The sequence below is a fragment of the Nelumbo lutea genome, chromosome 4, assembly GCF_056320005.1.
Source record: "Nelumbo lutea isolate HS-2025 chromosome 4, American lotus-T2T, whole genome shotgun sequence".
Classification (NCBI taxonomy): domain Eukaryota; kingdom Viridiplantae; phylum Streptophyta; class Magnoliopsida; order Proteales; family Nelumbonaceae; genus Nelumbo; species Nelumbo lutea.
In genome coordinates, this window is record NC_142687.1 from 19,154,754 (window position 1) to 19,161,261 (window position 6,508).

A 6,508-nucleotide genomic window follows, 5' to 3' on the forward strand; every position below is an offset into this window, starting at 1 on the left:
TAATTATTATCACAAGTATTATGAAAGACTTTAACAAAGTTAATGTTAAGTTTTCGGGGGTATAGTTCATGCAATATAAAGCTGTTTCATTTTCAGCTTTCTTCACTCTTTACGGCTCGCGCAAACGAAGGAAAGAGAAAGATAGCGACATGGACATGGACATGGAAGAGAAGGGGCTATCTATTTCTACGACATTTGAGGAAAAGAAGCAAGCAAAAAGGACTAAAAAAAAGCACTAAGAATCTATCTCTAGAGAATGTTTGGCATACGTCTCTTCAAAACAGCTCTATCACCCAAGTTTCCAACCATTGGATGCATGGTGCTTGCAAGTTGTAAACGGAGCTCTTCACCGGATGAGTGATATTTTTGGTGACAAACAGGTCAAAGGAGATTGTTTTCTTCGGTTATCCACATTCCCCAAATATAAGGACCATCCAAGTAAAGACACAGTCAGACAACAGGAACAATTGAATTGACATGTTAAAATCAAGACACGACAGCAGAGGGCCGTCCAAAATATGATACCACACCTAAACAAAAGCACCTATTTTCACATCAATATAGTAGTTGTGCAGCCTTCGGCATTGAATTACCTTAGATAGCAGATGAGTTAAGTAGGTATGAACATAATATTGACAACAAGAAACATGTATCAGATCAGTTCATTTCCATTTGGAAGAAATAACATACATCATATCGGTTCTTAATTTTCATATGAAAGAAACAACACCCAAAAACATCACCTTTGAATTCTCATGTACAAAAGAATGTACAGAAGAACAGAACGACCACTGATGTTGGAAACACATATAAGATCATAAAATACAACAATATGACCCAATAAATTAGTTTACAGGCTGCAACATTTAATGCTCAATCATCAGCAATGTCCAACTAAATAGTCTACAGGCTGCAGCAATTAGAGCCTAATCCTCAAAGATTTTTTCAACCAGCTTAAAGTGACTTCTTTCTTTCTCTTTGTTTCGTGTTTCTTCCTTCCCTATTTTTTTTCCCTTTAGCAGGCACACAAGTTTTAAGTTGTAACCTTGTGTTCATGATGCTCAGGTTTCAACAAAGAAAAGTTACAGCTTGCACCTGGTTTGCCACAAATTTTCAGTCGTCTATGGCATGACACAAAGAAATTAAGTTATTTTCTCTTCTTTTAACCGTAGAAGTGCTACAAGCTGTTGATCTTGATTCCTGAGATCAGAATTTGCAAGTAAGCTGTTCTTTTCAGCTACTGCAGCCTGAGGTTTTATCTGTGCCATATTACTGTTGGCTGTGTTATGACTGTTGTTCCTAGCTGTTGGTACATCATGATTGTGTTTACCCTCATATGTAGTTATGACTGCTTTTGGGTCCGTTGAAGCCCTCTCCACATGCTTGCGAACATTACATCCAGCATTTGTGCATTTATAGTAGCTCCTGTTGATAGTAGTGACATGAATCAGTATCTTGATTTATGGAAAAGAAATAAATTTCACACAACATATTACTGTCACTTCAATTCAAATAAGCAAAATGAACCTCTGAAAAGTACAACGGATGGGAAAGAAAACCTCCACCCAGTGAAATAACCAGCACTTATAATGAAGTCTTTCTTGAGGTACTGAGAAATTACAACAAGCTCAGAGTTGTCACACATTTTATAGATTAGTCGTATTATATATAATATTAAAAATATAATGCCTTTGTCATCACATACAGGAAAATTACTCTAAAATAAAAGTTGATACTTCACCAAGTGAAAGAAGAAATAAATAAATAAGAAAAGAAGAACCTGATGTAATCATGAAATTGAAGCATAGGCAATCAACCTTGGCTATTATTACCAACAAATCACCAAGGGAAAGATGATGGAAGAAAATATCAAAGACAACAGATAGATTAAATCTAGACATATACACATACAGACATTGAACACAGATACCAGATAACAAGTATTGTGCCCAGGAAGACCTGACACATATTCCCACTCTAAATGAAAATATGAGGATGCATGTAGGGCAACTAATATATAACTGGCCATGCCTGAATCGAAACAGATAGAGGAGGCAAATTAAAGATTTTTCCCAAGCATGTGACTGGACCACTGGATGTGCATCCACATTTATTTGCAATTTCCACACCCACCACATCAAATTTAGGACAGAGCCCTCATCACATAGAAGGGAATAATGGGGGAAGAGAGAAAGTTATGCAGATACTACCAGGTTTATATAATGCAAAAATTGGAAAAATGATCAAAAAACACGAATTTTGAGATTCACAAGAACAGAGAGGAGAATGGAGATTTGAATAATACATTAACCTAACACAATTGTGAGGTTGCTCTATACCATATGGGAGAAATCACCATAAACCAAAGTTAAAACTTTGTGGAAAAGCTGTCAAAATCTTACTATTACAATATGATTCACAATTTGAATCATGAATTCCAAGGGTTTTTTGGTTAGAGATGCAACTTGGACCAGGTTACACAAGTAATGGCCCCCTTTTGCCCTTGTACATATAATAATGCTAAAATCAAAGAACCTTTATCCATTAATCTAAGTTAAATAAGAATATTTTAGCAAAATGAAGTGAAGAAACCAGGCCAACACGATTCCAATCCAACCCAAAAAAAAGTCAGGGTTGGCATGGGTTTAGGGCTAGGGTTGAGGGTTCAACAACTTGGGTTGGGTCAGGATTGACGTCAACCCAACACAACTTGCACCCCTAATTTCAATTCAAACCTTATATCTAAGTCCTTTACATAGAAAAATCTTATGATCATTATTTGAATCTTACAATTTAATTCATGAGTCTTACCATTTACATGATTCAATGATTTGAACCAATTAACTTGAGACCTAGCTCTCTACTTTTTTGTTCATTTGCTTATTTTAGGTTTTTTTTTTTTTGATAAATAACAGGAAACTTTCAAAGGGGCTTGTTTTAAAAACCTCACTAGAATAAGACTTATTTAGATAGGTTAAAGAGCCATTATTTGTGGGTTAATTGACTTTCTAGTCAAACTTATTTAATCATCTCATGCTTCTACTGTACATGTAATGAACTCTTTTGTATTAAGTACATATATGATATGGTAGATATGGATTAAAATGGCTTCAAATCATCTTTCTATATACAACTCGACTAAGCCTTGTCCCAACCATATGGGATTGGCATTATTTTTCTATATATACTCAATTATTTAATTTTTTTTGATAGATTTCTAAACAAACAGAAAAATGTTGTTATTATTTTCTATGATTTTCAGAACATTGCTTTACAGAACAAAGTCATGGTCGAAAAGGTTGGTGAGGGAAGTAAGATTTACAGAATCAGAACAGGGAAATGATTCTCATGGTAAACCTCCATGTGTCAGTAACATATATTCAGAGCTCCAACACGTGGTTAAAATGTGAAGATGCAAAGGTATCAGAACTGGGCATGAGAAGACATTTGACGCAACCAAGAGAGAATAGTAGGTGAGGCAGAAAATAATTGTTAAGAGAGGTTGAAGACTCTTGGCAGTTGCTTCCACTTGGGTTCATTATACTGCTCTTAGACTTGAACCAACATTCTCAATCTCTCATGATTACCAGCCAAACATTTTACCATTGCACCAAAGAGTGGCCCCTCCCCAGAAGCAACTGAAGTAAAACCCAAACTGTCCTTGGGCCAGCATAAAGAGAATGTGAGAGCTCTCGCAAGACCTTATAGCATTAAATAACAATTGAAAATTCCCTTTAACCTTAATTCCCAACATTTTAATTTCTTAAGTTCAAGATAGAAATGATGGCTTGGTCTCACAGAACCAAAGTAACCAGAGGATCTAAATCAACACAAGTATCTAAATAGCATTCCATTAAACTAAGAGAAGAAGAAAAAAACGTGACTAGCACATACCTTTTTATCGAAAACAAATTAAATAACTCTTGATTAGTCAGAGAGGATTTTTTAGCTACATCAGTGAAATCAATTAGCTACTTATTAAAGAACAAAATCAGTGAAATGAATTAGTTAAAAATCACCAATGTACTTGAATTATCTTAACCTGGGTTCAATTTACTACCATGTTGTACCAGGAGAAAGTATAAGAAGACATCTACAATCAACTTGGATGACACAACCGCTAGTGTGCACATGTATCACAGAATAAATTTAAACCACTGTGTCACAGTAAATGTATACCATTAGCATGAATTGGAACAAAGTTACAACCTTGGATAAGGATTCCCTTTGACCACTTTCTGACCATATTTGCGCCACCTATATCCATCATCCAAAAGGTCAACTTCACTTGTTGTCTGCACAATGATCCTAGGTTCTGATGCCTGATACAAGTTACCAAATATTGCTTTCCATAAAGTATTTTGGTATTAAGGGAATATGAAGGGTCCCTAGAAGCATCAAAACATGGGATGGATTTCGTGTAGTAATTTGGTGTTAATAAAGGAGGAACTACAATATGGTGCCAGCAACAATCATGATGAAAGTTGCCTTCACCCATACAGTACATTTGATGCCTCCGTGCATAAATTTAGACTGTTCAATCAAAAGACTACCTCTTTCTTGAGCCAAATATAGCCATTTCAATCAAAGTTTACAATGAAAAACTAAAGCTTAATGTGGGTTCAGAAGGAAGAAAAAACAGAAGTAAATGTAACAATCAGAAAGAAGGTCAATGCATCGAGTGATAAGCATTTTCAAATGACATTTCCCCTAAACATAGCCCAGGCAAGATGGAGCACACTGAATTGCTAGTCCAGATCAATGAATTGGTGGCAGGACAGTGCAAAAGAGTTCCCATCATTATCATATGCTTTCAGGGTTTTTTTTAGATAAATAGGGAAAAGTATTGACATACAAAACTCAGTCCAGGAAAAGAAACTTCAAAAGTCAAGTTAAAAGTGATCAAATATACATGACTCCAACAAGTTAACTGTATAGATAATGAGAATAATGACTCTCACCACTTTACATCAATTCCCCAACCAACAGGTCAAGCTACCAGGCAAGACCATTGAACAGGGTAAATTTTCCTTTAATGAATGCAAATGAAAGCAATTACTTGGTTTTGTTCACAATCTTCACTCTGCTGCAACAGCAGAACAAAGCTCCACACCACCGATAACAGAGAAGCTAATTTATCCCTTACCCATTGGAGAAACGCTGGACAAAACCAAAACTATGTTCTAAAGAAAACTCTTGCCCAGACAAATGTTCAAGCATTAAAATAAAATTCATTCCAAGTTTTGGCATAGGCATGTCATCCGACTTGAAACCCAACCTCCAAAGTCGGACCCATGTTATCCACGACATCAAATACAAACGAAGTAAACATATTGACTATTCCAAAGCAGGATTTAATCCTAGAACAGTTCTATATTCCCTCAAATAAAGAGTAAGAGGATGTTGCTGTTGGTCTCAGCCTCCGTTTACTGTGGCCCGACAACATCGGTCAAATAAAGCACATCCGACATCTAAAGTTTCGCATATCAAAGCCAATAAACGTCAAAGTCTCCTTCAGTAGCAACAGACTTACACGAACGCTCTGAAGAACGGGAAACAGAAATAACAACATGCTTAGTACGACATCGTATTCATGTCAATTACCTGACCAGGTGAAAAGAATCCCGGTGAATCAAGCAAGGTAGCAGGGCTTAAACCAGGAGGAATCGTAAACATAGGCAGAGGGGATTGGGCAATCACCAAATTCAACGGTCGTTGGGGCTTAAGACGGAAATCCTTTTCACCTCCATCCCCTGAATCCTTCTGCCTGGAGGACTCCTGGGTTGAATTATCCGTGAAAAAGTTGGGTCTCATACCGGCAACAGAAACCGGCGAAGCCATGGCCCCAGCGAGAAGCTGCGAGAAAGACCGACAGTCAGACTCGGGATCGTTTTCAGAGAAGAAATTATTGACGAGCGTCATAGGACCGGGGCTGGTGCCAGCTCCACCAGTGAAGAGACTCTCGACCGAGGAGCGAGACGGGAGAGCAATCGTGGGGCGAGCGGGAGCAGCTGGTCTTTGAGACCTATCATTTTCAGCCATCGATGATGATTGTATGGAGTCTGCACCGCGCAGTTATACGAGATTTACCATTATTAATGGGAGGCTTCTCCTCTTTTCGTGAAGTTGTTTTATCCTTTTCTTCTCAGAAGAGTTGCAGAGAAAATCTTCTTAGGTTTTCCCTCTCTCTTCTCTTTTTCTTCGTTTAACTCCTCTGCTGTGGATCTAGAAATCAGTGAAAAGTCCACGGCACGGAGACGACGAAGACATTCATTTCTCATTCTTATTTTCTGCTTAAATCCAACTTAAATTCCCTCCAAATTAAACTCAAATGAAATGCGGCCAAAACAAACTCATGAATTTCTGTCATCCATAGGCTGTCACTTTATTGACTTACATACCCCCAACGACTTCTGAAAATGACGAAATTATTCTTTAATTAACCTTAAGCCATTCACATGAAATGACAAATATAGACTTCCAAACGTGGGAAAATAACACAGCAAAA

The 6,508-nt window shown here is 37.2% G+C and overlaps 1 pseudogene across 1 annotated transcript; it reads right to left on the minus strand.

Moving 5' to 3' along the window:
- Positions 1 to 648: 648 nt before the first annotated feature.
- Positions 649 to 6,277, minus strand: LOC148854366 (putative WRKY transcription factor 4 pseudogene; annotated as a pseudogene). The gene is made up of 3 exons (XR_016112971.1): positions 5,578 to 6,277; positions 4,210 to 4,322; positions 649 to 1,425 (listed from the first exon to the last, which is right to left on the minus strand). The product of XR_016112971.1 is annotated as a putative WRKY transcription factor 4 pseudogene (transcript).
- Positions 6,278 to 6,508: the final 231 nt, after the last annotated feature.